Here is a 15,865-nt window from a genome sequence, read left to right as displayed (position 1 = left end):
GCAGCTGGTACACATCACACGACCCTCTGTAGTCTGCAGCCAAGTCTGTCCCCACCACTAGGGGCTCCAGGGAACACCAGACTGTCAGAGTAGACTCCGGGTGGTGTTGTACTGGTTGGAGGGGTTCCTGACAGTATGAAGATTGCTGCTGGGGGGGTTTGATTGCCCTCATTGTCCCCCTCTGGATCCACCAATGATTACGATGTCCAGTGAAAGGAGGAATGGATGGAACTACATTTCAACAAACTCTAGAGGCTAATGTCCCAAAGTCAGAAATTTAAGCTGAAAAGAGTTTTAATATTTCACAACAAACACACATATATAAGGGGCGCTAATTACCCTAAAACACACGATTGAGATGCTGCTGTCTAAACGGGATCTGGACCCATTAGGTAAGTAGATACTGAAGAATGAATAAATATAAGATAGCGCAAAACTCAAATCTGCATAAAAATTTAATACATAAAAAATACACATATAAATATATGTATACCCAATATTAATGAGCAAGTTGCTACAATGTACACTGGAATAGGATGAAGACAATATAAAAAATAGCTAATAGTACATGTGATTATATCACTTAAATGATATGCATAACATTATTAATAACTTTGGAGTGCATAACATAATGAATCGAACCAGGTCCGAAAAGTGTTAAAATGTCTTGTATTCATATCATATAGACTACCATCCGGGATGATCACACCGCTATACGTATGTAAACTCTCCTTCAATGTCCATATGAAAAAATCGAAATCCTGGTTTAGCAAACCACAATAAAAAGTGTGCATATGTAGTGGCAGTTGATAAACAGGTTTGATGACCTCCAGAAAGGCACTAATTGAGACTCCGTCAGATTCAAAGGAGCCGTAGCCGGCTTCTGTAAAGTGCCAATAATATATTAAATTAATGTCCAGAGTAATCTGAGCAACTATGTAGAAAGGTCGCTCTTTTTAAAGGTCATATCTCAATATATTTGTATAACACGTTATAAATATAGGCGTGATGTTGCCGATTTGTGAATGAGCTCAATGACCTAAGCTCCCAGCTCTGAATACTCATATAGATTGTAATAGGTATATGGAGCTTGGTTGTTATAAAGAGACATATGCATCAAACCTGCATGCCGGGTTCAGTGTCCTCCAACTGCGGCTTCAGCCGTATCAGTAGCCGCTCAGAAGAATCATGAAAACAGCGGATATATAAAGTCCTACCCCGGGGTAAAAAAGGATGAAATTTCTCAAGTCTCCAAACTTCCAGTTAGTGGTGTAGTATTCGCCTGACGCGTTTCACGGCACTAGTTTGCCGTTTCATCAGAGGCAATGAATAAACAGCCGTGGATGGGGAGGTTGTCATATACCTGTCCAATGCGATCACGTGGTAAAGATAGTCCAATGTGAAGCAGAGCAATCAATTAGCTCCAATCAGCCAATATTAAGTTCCCTTCATTTGTGTGAAAAAGAGAACCAACATGAATGAATTCATTCAATATTATATAGTGGATTGTGATACATCATAATCAGCCACGATCTGATTATCACAGGAGACCGCGGACCACCAATTCTATTTTAAAGTGAACCGCAATTATAACGGCATCGTCTCCTTTGACATGAAGCTGATATTGTATCAGAATATAAGTAGTAATGTCCATCCATATTGACATCTATCATCAATTGACACGTAAAGCTCATAAAGCTCTTAGTTAGCATATTAATGTATCATAAAAGATATATACTGTAACCAACCCGCACCAATCTTTAAGTTAACCTAAACGGCTATACCCATAGTAGAATAAAACATTATTATAGTAAAGCATGTACATATATATATATATATATATATATATATATAAAAAAAGGGATTTTAACAATCCAAGAGAAATTGGAACCAAAATAATGGTCTGGCATATATATAAAAAAAAAAACCAAAAAAAAAAAACCTAGTTATTAAATCAAACGGCACTCTAAAAACATAGCAGAGACTGTAACTCTATACATTATTAAGCTCTATGCTGTCATTCAAACCATGTGGGAACAAAGTATTCAGTTTAAAAATCCAAAACGCCTCGCATTTGCACAACAAATTGAACCTATTTCCTCCTCTCTTAGTTTTATCTATTTGTTCAATTGCTCTTATTTTCAAACCCAATAAGCTGCTGCCCTGGCAAGTATTGATATGGGACGAAAGACTATGTGTTCTAACACTATTTGTTATATTGCGTCTGTGTTCCAAAAAACGTGTGGCCAAAGATCTAGTAGTACGTCCTACATATTGGACTCCACAGACGCAATTAATAAGATAAATCACATATGTAGATTGGCAGTCCATGACTTTTTTAATGGGAAATTTTTCACCTGTTGTAAATGACAGGAAATCACATGCTTTGTGGTCAACAAAACTACACGTGATACATCTTAGTTTACCACATTTATAAAATCCGCTCGATCTACTGAGCCATCTATTGGCAGATTCAATAGGCTTTGAAATGTGTTGAGTTTTATCAAAATGCTTGAATAAACTTGGCGCTAATGTTTCTTTGAGGTTTCTAGATCTTCTAAATACCACCATATTGTTGGTCTTAATATCCTTGCCTATAAAGTTATCCAATCTCAACAAAGAAGCATTTCTATTGATAACCTTTCTAATATCACATGCTGCAGAATTGTACTTGGTAATAAATGAAAAAGATCTAGTATTATCTAGATCTAGTATTATCCTGCATGTTTCTGCTCTTTTTGGATTGAGCCAATAATTCAGATCTATCGATCTTATTAACATCCAATAATGTTAATGTCTTATTCAGAATGGAATCAGGATAGCCCTGTTGTTGGAATGCTGTGTAAAGTTTCCTAGAGTGAATAATAAATTCCTCGGGTTGTGAACAATTTCTTTTTAAACGCAAGAACTGTCCCCTGGGAATATTGTCTCTCCAGGGTTTGTAATGATTGCTCCTGTAATGGAGAAAACTAAAAGAATCCACATCTTTAGAGTAATTGGTGGTTACTATTTGATTATTGATGATTTTGACTGTAATATCTAAAAAATTAATCGTAGTGAGATGAACACATGTAGTAAAACGGAGTCCAAATGAATTAGAATTCAAATGATCAAAAAACAATTGCATAGTGGGAAGATCCCCAGCCCCATTTTTTTATATATATGCCAGACCATTATTTTGGTTCCAATTTCTCTTGGATTGTTAAAATCCCTTTTTTTTTATATATATATATATATATATATATATATATGTACATGCTTTACTATAATAATGTTTTATTCTACTATGGGTATAGCCGTTTAGGTTAACTTAAAGATTGGTGCGGGTTGGTTACAGTATATATCTTTTATGATACATTAATATGCTAACTAAGAGCTTTATGAGCTTTACGTGTCAATTGATGATAGATGTCAATATGGATGGACATTACTACTTATATTCTGATACAATATCAGCTTCATGTCAAAGGAGACGATGCCGTTATAGGTGCGGTTCACTTTAAAATAGAATTGGTGGTCCGCGGTCTCCTGTGATAATCAGATCGTGGCTGATTATGATGTATCACAATCCACTATATAATTTTGAATGAATTCATTCATGTTGGTTCTCTTTTTCACACAAATGAAGGGAACTTAATATTGGCTGATTGGAGCTAATTGATTGCTCTGCTTCACATTGGACTATCTTTACCACGTGATCGCATTGGACAGGTATATGACAACCTCCCCATCCACGGCTGTTTATTCATTGCCTCTGATGAAACGGCAAACTAGTGCCGTGAAACGCGTCAGGCGAATACTACACCACTAACTGGAAGTTTGGAGACTTGAGAAATTTCATCCTTTTTTACCCCGGGGTAGGACTTTATATATCCGCTGTTTTCATGATTCTTCTGAGCGGCTACTGATACGGCTGAAGCCGCAGTTGGAGGACACTGAACCCGGCATGCAGGTTTGATGCATATGTCTCTTTATAACAACCAAGCTCCATATACCTATTACAATCTATATGAGTATTCAGAGCTGGGAGCTTAGGTCATTGAGCTCATTCACAAATCGGCAACATCACGCCTATATTTATAACGTGTTATACAAATATATTGAGATATGACCTTTAAAAAGAGCGACCTTTCTACATAGTTGCTCAGATTACTCTGGACATTAATTTAATATATTATTGGCACTTTACAGAAGCCGGCTACGGCTCCTTTGAATCTGACGGAGTCTCAATTAGTGCCTTTCTGGAGGTCATCAAACCTGTTTATCAACTGCCACTACATATGCACACTTTTTATTGTGGTTTGCTAAACCAGGATTTCAATTTTTTCATATGGACATTGAAGGAGAGTTTACATACGTATAGCGGTGTGATCATCCCGGATGGTAGTCTATATGATATGAATACAAGACATTTTAACACTTTTCGGACCTGGTTCGATTCATTATGTTATGCACTCCAAAGTTATTAATAATGTTGTGCATATCATTTAAGTGAGATAATCACATGTACTATTAGCTATTTTTTATATTGTCTTCATCCTATTCCAGTGTACATTGTAGCAACTTGCTCATTTATATTGGGTATACATATATTTATATGTGTATTTTTTATGTGTTAAATTTTTATGCAGATTTGAGTTTTGCGCTATCTTATATTTATTCATTCTTCAGTGTTTAATATTTCAGCAGGCCAACGTTCCAAACACCTCACAATCAACCATTAAGTACTCACAGGAATAAAAGGCTAAGCATTTGGATCGGAATTCAAAGTCCCCAGATTTGAATATTATTGAAACTCTGTGAGGACATTCCAAACATAAAGTGCATAAAGTAAGACTAACAATATTTCTCAGCTAGGGGCAGTGGCGGATCCAGGGGGGGACGATCTGGCCGATCGCCCCCCCTACCAGGGGCTTGCTGCCGACAGTTGCACAGTATGTGCAGGTCCGTTCAGCAGCGACAGTGTGCTGCCCGGCTGCTCTGATTGTGTTTTAAACACAATCAGAGCAGCGTGACAGCACACTGCCACTGCTGAACGGACCTGCACATACTGTGCAGCCCCCGCAGCCTTAGACATCAGAAAAGGGGTCGGGGCCTAAATCGCCCCCCCCCCCTAAAATCGCCCCGGGTAGGACAAATGTCTAGATCCGCCCCTGGCTAGGGGGTTCTGAAGAAATAGTGGACAAAGAGAGTACAAAAGCAACAGTAGAAAGGCTTAGCTTGCTACAGGAAATGTTTGGAAGCTGCAATTTCTGCCAAACTGGATGTTAATAAATACTGACTGACAATGTGCCCAAACATATTCACATGTCACATTCATGGTTTTGTTTTGTTTTTTTTAATCCGTGAAATTCAGAAAATAGCAATTGTCCATTAAAACGTGAAATGTAACAAATTTGTACCCTGCTGAGGTTGTGTTCACTTATACCGCTTTCATACTGCCGCCCCGGCAATATCTCGGGTTTTTCAAGCCGGGTTTTTGCCGGGGCTCGGAGCGTCCCAGCTCAGAAACACCATTCATACTGCACCTGGGACCCGGGAATTTCCCGGGTTGACCCCATTCATACTGCACAAGTCTGTGCCCTGGCAATTTGTGGGAGTCATCACCAGAGCAGTTTTCATTGGCTGAAAAATGGTGATGTCATTGAAAGGTGACTGGTTTTTTGACGCATAAAGATGATGCAAAAGTGGGTGGTGATTGTTTACCACATTACTTTTCATCATGGCCGACGACTCACTTTTGTGGGATATCCACGGTGTGCACTCTAGTGCATGAAGTCACCACGGCATTGCTGGAAGCCCTGTATCATCGCTTCATCTCCTTACCGCAAGGTCAGCGCCTGGATGATACAATTGCAGGATTCCTGAAGCGTGGGTTTCCACAGTGTGCTGGAGCCATAGAGGGGACACACATCACCATCATTGCCCCCACAGACAACCATGTGGATTACTACAACCGCAAAGGCTGGCATTCCATCATTCTGCAGGCTGTGGTTGACCACAACTATTGGTAAGCATTGTTTATGTGACTGTGCCATGTGTAATGCGTATTGTAAAACATTGCTATATGTATTTTTTTATGTCAGTTTCACAGATGTTTTCATCGGCTGGCCTGGACGTTCCCATGACGCCAGAGTTCTAGCAAATTCAGACCTTTACCAAATTGCTGAGGAAAGACAAGGTGGCTGGCTGTTCCCTAGAGAGGTAAATATAGGTGTAATGTTGTATGATGTTTTTGTAATTGAAGCTTATATACTATTGTTTGCTATCAATATTGTATGTATTTACTGCCCCTCTTTATATATAGATATACCACTTGCAAAATGCATTTTCACCATATAGTACCAAGTGTACTGCGTTATGTGACCAATATTTTTAACATGGTGACGTGAAACTGCATGTTTTTATTTACAGAAATCTACGTTTGTTGATGGACTCCAGTACTTTTGAAGGAGAGCGCACCAATACCTCTGCTGAACTTATTAGGACCACCATCACTGCCAATTTGACCTCACTTGTTTGAATGTACCACACAAATGTAAAAGTAAAAAAAAAATGTTTATTTCACATATTGTATTTTGTTTTGTACATATTTCCTCATATGTCTCTTCACAAAAATATAAAATGACACAATACAAAAGTGCTTACTTGCATGTAGAAAAAAATAATAATATATACACAAGTAGTAAACAGAAGACACAAATGTGCCCATACAGTAAGTGCAAATTTGCTTTTCACGTAATATGTGAAGCTAACGGCGTGATTCCAGATCACACGTAACATACATGATAACAATTAACTGTTAAACATTTGTCCATAAAACATGATTATTACAATTGCTGATATTGTGGCATTTCTGGTTGTGGAGTGGTGTGGTTACCAGGTGGGTATTCTATGTTGGGGTTACCCATAAGTTGAGCATGTTGTGTATTCTGTACCGGGTTTGGAGGGTTATTGTTGCCAAACATGGGTTGCCCCCGCTGGTACATACGATAATGTCCCTCATAACAGTAAGGACTTGGAGGAGGTGCCTGCACCCGTGAGAGGAGTCTGTCCATGAATCCCATCATACACTCACGATTTTCGCGTAACACGCGTTCCTGCATGTTCATGATTTGCATGAGGAAAGAGTCCTGGAGATCCCGCTCATTGTCCATGAAATGCTGCAGTTGTGTATTCTCGTGTTCCCTCATGTTGCTCTCCATCTCCCGCAGCTGATCCATCATGACAGTTGTCATTGTTTTAGTTGCTTGCTCCATTTTCTTGGGCCTTTTGCGTTTTTTAGGAACGTTGTAAACTGTACGTAGAAAAAAACACAGTAAAACATACATTAGAATATATAATGTGGGAGAACAAAAAAGCAGTTTTGTAAGTTGATATGTGCTTGAGGCCTCCTCCCTCTTGCCCAGTAGTTTTGCACTGCAACATATGCGTGTTAATGTTTTAATACTTTGGAGTGTATTATATTTGTCTTTTGGGCTTTTTGTTGATATAGTTCTCTTTTTTAAGTTATGTAGATATATTGGTATTTGGTTTGCATTTATGTTGATATACTTCTCTTTTTTTGCCAGTTATGGTCAAACATTTTTTTTTTTTTAAAGTTATGTAGATATATTTATTGGTATTTGGTTTGCATTTCTGTTGATATAGTTCTCTGTTTTTGGCAGTTATGTTTATACAGTTATTTTTTTTTTTGACAATTATGTAGATATATATGTATGTATATATAGTTGGTTATTATGTGAGATTATTAAAGATACTTACTGTTGGAGCGTAAACTGGGACCTGGCGTAGACTTTGACACCAGCACTGGTTCTGGCTGCGTTTCTTGCGAAGTATCTGTAACGACTTGCGCAGCAGGGAATGGCTGTGAATCGTTCAGTTCCTCCCAAGACATGTTGGTGTCATCTGTTGTGGCATAGCACTCCAGGTCTGGGGTGTCTTCTATAGAATCTTCTATTATTACCGTTGCGGCCTCGCTTGTCTGTGTGCTCTCTGGTGGTGTTGGTATAGCCGCATCCACATTGCTAGAAGATGACAGTGCAATTGGATTTGTCAGAGGAGAATGTCCAAAGACCATATTGCACTGGTCATAAAAGGGCCAGTCCATTGTTGCAGCGCCACTTTTGCGCCTGTTGTGGTCATGGACTTTAGTGTACTGCTTCCTCAGGGACTTCAATTTGTTCAGGACTTGTTGCTGTGTCCTCTTTATGCCACGTTGTGTGAGTATTTTGGCAATGTTGTAGTATACTGTGGCATCCTTCACAGTCCCACTCACTTGCCTTCGAATTTCTTCCTCCCCTCTGACATTCAGCAGCTCACGCACCTCTTCCTCCATCCAGTGTGTCACAATTGCTGTTAATACACTCTTTTTCAGTGAAATAAAAGCAATTTTCTCCCAAAAAACTCCAATTCTGCTTCAGCTTGATCTGCACTCCATCATCCACCATTTCTCCTAAACTCCTTCTCGAATCTTCCACGGGCTCCCACCGATGGCATCATCCTCCAGAGACAGGCAGACAGCCAATCAGCTTGTTTTCTGTGCAACCCGGGTTGAAAAGCCCAGGTTGCACCATTCATAGTGCAGGCAACCCGGGTCCGACCCGGGAATTACCCCTCGATAAATCCCGGGTTGAAGACCCGGGTTTTTAGACCCGGGATTTTGGACTTGTACCATTCATACTGCACCAAGACCCGGGTTATTTGAGCTCGCCCCGGCAAAAACCCGGGATTTTGGTGCAGTATGAATGGGGTATTACAGATTCAGTGAAACATGCAATTTGACCAGGGGTACTGAAACGTTTGCATACAACTGTGTGCACACATACAGGATATTAAATATTCAGTGCAGCTCCCATAAGACCAGTGGATAATTATGCAGCCAGACTTCACTTGACCAATATAATTAATGACCTATTCTGGTGGCCAGATTAAATACACCATCTAGTAGAGTGTATGTATCAAACAATTAGACATACTACCATTCCTCCCAACTGTACAATACTGATATGAGTGCTCTGTCACCGCTGTTCCGATCAGGACAGCTTTGTCCTGCAGGTCAGAAATTTGGGAGGGATGTCCCGCTCACCGCTGCCCTACTATGCACGCAGCAATGAATGGGTGAAGACAGGAGGAATGTAAGGGATATCATAATGCTATGTGTGCCCCTGTGGTGTGGCCACGACTCCATCATGAGCTGGCCATGCCAGGTATAGGTTAGGTGATATGTTTGCAAAATAAACCATTAAGATCTATTATGCACACTTATACTCTAAAATAAAAGTCTGCAAAAAGTGGACTTTATCTTCATTAAAATTGTGCATTGTGTACAAATGTGCTCTAACCCAAATTATTATTATTTAATCATAATCATTGACACCTCTATTTACAATTATATGATTTACTGATAATTTTGTTTGGGGAAATACCTTGCATTCAAAGAACTCATTTAGAACGCAATTTATGAGCGTCTAGGGATAATTTTCTAATGCTGTGTTTCACATGACTTAAACCGATCTGAAGATGGCAGAGGAAACAAGATGCCTGAACACCTCTGCAGTTCAGATGAATAGTGGGATAAGCTGCACTTCAACCCAAACTCTTGGATATCATGCATGCTCAATATTATGATGTTTGGGGCTAGCTCATGGTTTTCAATTATGTTCGTCTGAACTGTAGTGGTGGCAGGACACCAATGCCTGCATGAGATGAAGAACAGTAGGCTCATGCTGTGTTTCATTCGGAACATTGCATGAGAAATTTCTTATTAAATATCCATTAACTACTCATCTGAAAGAGTCCAAACTATTATGGAAAATGACAATATTACTCAGTGGCTTTTTCAAGTATTGGGGTCTTGTTACTAAGGCAAATATCGAGGGGAAAAGCGGAATATTTCTACTCTTTCCTTCAGGCCATTGTGTGGCCATCCAGCAGGGGTGTGCCTGGGGGAGGAGACAGGGTGGAGTCACAGCATGCGCGCATGTTAATGAAATTTGTCATCACCATGTGCTTGGGCTGCTCCGTCCCATCCTCTGTGTGGCAAAATCTTCCACCACATCATTGATGGTGGACAACAGCTCTTTTCTTTCATAGTATGTTGTATACATACTTACCAACTTTACAGATCTGTTTTCTGGGAGCCTGTCGGGGGAGGTGGGCATGAGGGGGGCGGGTCGCCAAAAATCGCGTCATTTTGGACCCGCCCCCTGTGACATAATGATGCAAACGCGTCATTTTACACCGGGGGCGGGGCCAAATGCTGCGATTCACGGAAGTGGGCAGAATTCAGGAGATTTTCACACTCTCCCAGGAGTCTGTGAGAGTCTCCCAAAATGCGGGAGTCTCCCAGACATTCCAGGAGAGTTATCAAGTATGGTTGTATGTAAGAAACAATTCTTACATATGGCGTCACTCTGCCTCATAAACGGAGTGCAGTGACTGCTCAGAAGCTATATGTACTTAGTACATAGAGCCCATTATGCTTAAACAAAACACTTCTTAAACATGGCAGTAATTTTGCTTTACTAAACAAAGAGATCTAGGCCCCTTAAAAAAAATAATTGGTGATGTGGGCTATAAAAAAACTACATGGTTAACAATAAATGTTGTTACATACTTAATCTACATATTAAATCTCATAAGTGATGTTTAATAAGTGTTATATGTGTTATAGTGCCATCATCGCAGTGCTTTGTAACCTCCTCGGTGGTATTAACATGACTGTAATGCTGACTAAAACTTTTGAAATATATAGAATATAAAAGTCAGTGGTGCAGGGCTTATGGATGTTTACCTTGTACCTGCTGCCTATATTGGAGGGAGAGATTTTCTGGAGAGAATATAAAAATAATGTAGTATATTGCCAATCACCAGTGACATCCAACCTCACTGTCTTCACTGTGGCATATACACTTTAAACCTTCAGCTACTAAAACAAAGCTGGTTTTAGGTCAATCATTAAATCTACTTAACTATTTAAATGAAACCATCAAATATTTATACTGCTTTTGCACTATTCTATGTCTGTTTAATGTTACACATGAGCTCTCTGAGTAAAGGTTGATAGGAAAGGAGGTATGATAAGGAAGGACCTTCTATTCTTAATTCGGGGCTCTTCATTTTTCACCTTGGAATACAAATTGTAAAACAAATTAACCTGGCTTTAGCTGATATCCTAAACAATTGGAAAGTACAATGAGATGGTTGGAGTTGTCTTGTAAACAGTAATCTAACTATAACTGTTAAATAGGTTAAGATTTCTTTGTTGCCTGGAATTAGTGGGCCTGAGTCATTAAGGAAGGTAAGGCAAAAAAAAGGAGTAAATGTTCTCAGGGACAAACCATGTTACATGCTAAATGTAAATTAAATACTGGCTGTTTTTTTTTCATCTAGCACACAAATACTTGATAGCTTTATTTGTACACTGAAATTTAACGTTTATCTAGGACATGCCCTACCCCAGCTATAAATCTGTCCACATATTTTACACTTACCTCCCCCTCCAATGCAACATGGTTTTGCCCAGATACAAAGTTACTCTTTTTTTATGCTTTACTCTCCTTAATGACTCAGGTCTAGTGTCTCTAAATTCTGATGCACTTTGCACCTCAAATTTGTGTGACCTTACAGAAAGTATAAATATCCAATTTGCCTTTGTATATAATGAAACTTACAGCACATCAACATTTATTTATGGCCTGCTCCCTTTCACCTCTCCCTGATCTTGTTATCTTAAATATATAACTCTATCCACCCTTAGTAATTGATGTCTAATTAATGAAATAAATGTGTTTTACAATACTGTTACCTCAAATTAGGATATATTTGCCTGGACTATGTGCAGATAAATATGTATAGTCATCTTCAAGAAGGCTGTACTTAATAGGCAATAAGGCAATATAAAAACACTTTGGGTAATAATGTGATTATATTGGACTGCAATATGAAGAACTGATTGCAGTGTCCATACATCACTGGTTATTCCATACATCACTGGTTATATTGTGCTTTCTCTAGCCCCAGAGATTATGAAAGCTACCAAATGTATTCTGGTGCTGGGACCATTTCAGGGCAATTCAACTCAGAACAAGGGGTATATCTAAACCCTAATTCAACATCATGTTCAAAATGCATTGCATATAAAATACTTGAATGCAGATTTATCCTCCCCAATTAAGATAGATTACATGTGCTGAGACCTAAATGGGATGGAGCTCACTATGTTGCTGCCTGAAGCAGTAAATGGAATGCCATATTTCTTATTAATGCATTACCATTGTAGCAGTAAAGACTTTTTTGCATGTAAGATGATAACATATCCTGCATGTGTTTTAATATTTTGTGATGTTTGTAGCTGTGTATACATGTATACAGAAGTAAAGTGTCTCACTACTATTTTACAAATGGGACAATTGTCCTTGGCCTACCAAGACAGGGTTCTGGATTGGACAGGACTTATGAGCTTCTACCTTAACCCCCTCTGGTGTTTTGGGAAGACAAGAAGCCACTTGTTTCAAACACGACATATTCTATTTCGTGTGAAATATAAATTTAAAAAGTTCAAGTAGAAAAAAACACAACAAAAACAATAAACTTCATATCACAGAGGAAACAAGTTCGATACCATTGTTTCCTGTAGCCATTTATATCACTACATTGTGCTGCCATGAAATCATCCTATTCCACTATATAACTGTAAGTGTGGGGTTTCCCACTTTCATCCATTACCCTCCTCACATGATGACATGTCACATACAACCCTGTCCTTGAAATCACACAAGTGGACAGGTTGCTGCCTCCCACATGACCAGCACATGATCAGCACACTCATCCGCAGCTCCAAACATTTAGATGATCTGACCCTGCATAATCTTTAAAGCCTATAGCTAGCCCAAGCTCTAATACAAACCCAGCCATAAACCTAGTAGAAACTCTAAAGCGATCCTGAGTCCTAAAAGATCTCTGATCTGGCTCCTCTTATTTTAGAAATGTGTTAACCCCTCACAGACTACTCTGTACAAGTGGATACATTTTACTTTTGTGATTCAACAGCCACACGTCCCCGCTCCCAGCAGCACTGAATTGTCTTATGATAATTAGATTTGTACTTGAAAGACTGTTTGACATTTGTGTGTGCAGGAACGGCACCACATTTTTGCCAGGGGGAGGGGGGGGGGATATTGGCTCAGCAGCCTATTTGTAACATTGTAAAGGAAAAAAATGCAGGTATCCCAGCCCAAGTAAGTTAGGCAATGGGACCGGTCTGTGGGGCAGATGCTCCCCTGCCCCTGCTGGTAGGTTTATTGGCCGTTATCAAAACTGACCCTAGTCTTTGTGTGTGCGTGTGTGTGTGTGTGTTAGGGAATTTAGACTGTAAGTTCCAATAGAGCAGAGGCTGATGTAAGGGAGTTCTCTGTACAGTGCTGCGGAGTTAGTGGTGCTATATAAATAGCTGATGGTGATGATGGTTTGCTGTGAATGTATTGTGATATAAAGTATTAAAGTATTGGTCTTTCACTGGTCATGAAATCATGCCTGTTACAGCTACATCAACACATTGTTGCAACTAAAATACCTAACGTGATAGAAGCAATTAAAGTGTGTTTACAGTGTCCAGTATAAAAAGTAGTGTCATGATGACACATTGTCCGATTTAATCATCACCTATAATCTGCCATACACATTCAACAGTGTAGTACCACATTGCTTCTTTATAACTTTAGAGTATGAAGCATCTGACCTAGATCAGTTTCTATGCAAACTCACAATAAATTAGTAACATTTCAACTTTTCAATAAATTGGTTGAGGTTTACAAATGTAAATGTTTGTGGTATGAGTTTCACTCATAGGCAGTTGTTTATCCATGTGCCAATATATATATGCATGAATATAATGTATAAAAGTCGTAAATCTATATCAGATTCTTCTGTGTACTCCTATGTACTTTTTGCATGGATTTCTTGGCATTACTTATAATCCAGTGACACATAATATTGATTTTATTATTACACTTACCTGGAAGTAGTGGCCAAGTTCCAGCCATTGAATAGTATCAGGTGAGGCGTTGACTCTGGTGTTGAATTTCACAACGTGTCTGATTAAATAATATCAGCTCAATTCTGTATCCTCATTGCATTTGACATTATTTAATTTTTGGCATTTTGTTAATTAAAGTGAAAGTTATTTAATACAAATACAAAAAAATGATTAATTGTCATTAAGTAGATACTTATAATTTATGGAATTTTTTTTCAAAACAGCATTAGCCATTCTATACACTCTCCGATATACCATCATTCTCTTTTCATTATTTAACTGTATATCTACATATTATGGTCCTGATTCATCAAGGCACGCATACTGAGCACAAGGAACAGATCTAATAGGTCTGCAGAGCTCTTCTTCTACACAAGATACTGCAGGATACATCTTATACCTATGTGGATTACAAATTTGCAAAAGAACGCACACAAAAAAAATATAGAATTAATGTCACCAGAACAGTAAAATATATATATGTATATATATATATATATATATATATATATATATACATTTTTACCCACCCTGTGAAATACCTTTATTAGGATGTTCTTAATGTTTACTGAACATAAAATACATTTTTACAGTTGCTCCTATTTGCAAACACATGCTATAGCATGCATACAAGACTATCATCACTAGTACTCAGGATTTAGACTAGCCCTGTAGCCCTGTACAGCAGAAAACAAGTAACTTTCAGATGTTCAGACCTTGCTTCGAACATGGCTGCATGCGCTTGAGTTTGGCACACACTATAAACTGACCAGGGCAAAACGCCCCTTCTCTGCATGGTGGTAGTCACATTTTCAACGGAAGAAATACCAACATTTATCCTGCCAACATGAAAATGCTGACAAGCTAAATGACGGTATTTCAATTTGCCTGACACTGATAAAATACCGACATTGTGATTGTGGACAGTGAAAATGGGGGGGGTTTGTTTCTTTTAATAACGCAATTTGGATTAAAAGCTTAGAATATTGGATTGTACATAGGAAGCACAGAGCTGGTAAGTATGAATACTTTTTTTGATTTATTTTTTAATAACATTTTGGTTTGAACAAGGGGTGTCTTTTATTTACATTTTTCATTGGTGCACTACAGTGCCCAGCAGTCCTGAGGAGTCAGAGCCTGCTGGTACTTGTGATTCCCCAAGTGCCAACATGCCCTGGCAAACATGGGTATACTGTTACTTGTAGTATTACAAGCACCAGCATGCCTAGACTGTTCATGGCAGCCTGGGCATGCTGGGACCTTTAGTTCACCGATGTAAAATAGCGTTTTATTCATTTTTTTTCTTTTGAACCATTTACTATACCACACCCACTGCCCAGGGGTGTGGGAAGAGCCCTAGTGCTGTTAGCACAGAGCTGGGAACCCCTAGGGAGGGGGTCTGAATTTTGTTGCGTACCCTATCTTCCTTGGGAATCCAGCCCCTGGCTGACCAATCTGGAGTTGGTTGACATCATGGCAGGGGGACCCCCTGCTGTGGCTTCCCCTGCTATAGTGTCACCAGCCCTGGCTGGCTAAGCCTAGGGTTGGTTGAAGGAGAATCGGGGGGGGGGGGGGCGCATGCTGTTTGTCCCCCCGATTTCCCCGACCGGCACTAGGCTGGCAACACTAAAGTTACTGAGGAGGTAGGGGATACGCTTTTTTTAAAATGTATTTATTTTTAAAACTGCTTACTGCAGACGGCTCCAACGGCTGTATAGCCGCTGGACCTGCTGGCATTGCTGATTTAATGTCGGCATTGTGACTGTCGGCATTTTCACTGTGGGCAATCACAAAGTCAGTATTTTATCAGTGTTGGGCATATTGAAA

At 39.2% G+C, this 15,865-nt stretch overlaps 1 long non-coding RNA gene across 1 annotated transcript; it reads left to right on the top strand.

Annotated features, from left to right (window-relative positions):
* The first annotated feature begins 5,749 nt into the window (after positions 1-5,749).
* Positions 5,750-6,497, top strand: LOC142101625 (uncharacterized). Its single transcript, XR_012679080.1, has 3 exons — positions 5,750-6,010; positions 6,087-6,204; positions 6,415-6,497. It is a non-coding gene; the product is annotated as an uncharacterized LOC142101625 (long non-coding RNA).
* Positions 6,498-15,865: the final 9,368 nt, after the last annotated feature.

This window comes from Mixophyes fleayi, chromosome 9 (assembly GCF_038048845.1).
Source record: "Mixophyes fleayi isolate aMixFle1 chromosome 9, aMixFle1.hap1, whole genome shotgun sequence".
Classification (NCBI taxonomy): Eukaryota; Metazoa; Chordata; class Amphibia; order Anura; family Limnodynastidae; genus Mixophyes; species Mixophyes fleayi.
This window is presented reverse-complemented; position numbering and strand designations above follow the sequence as displayed.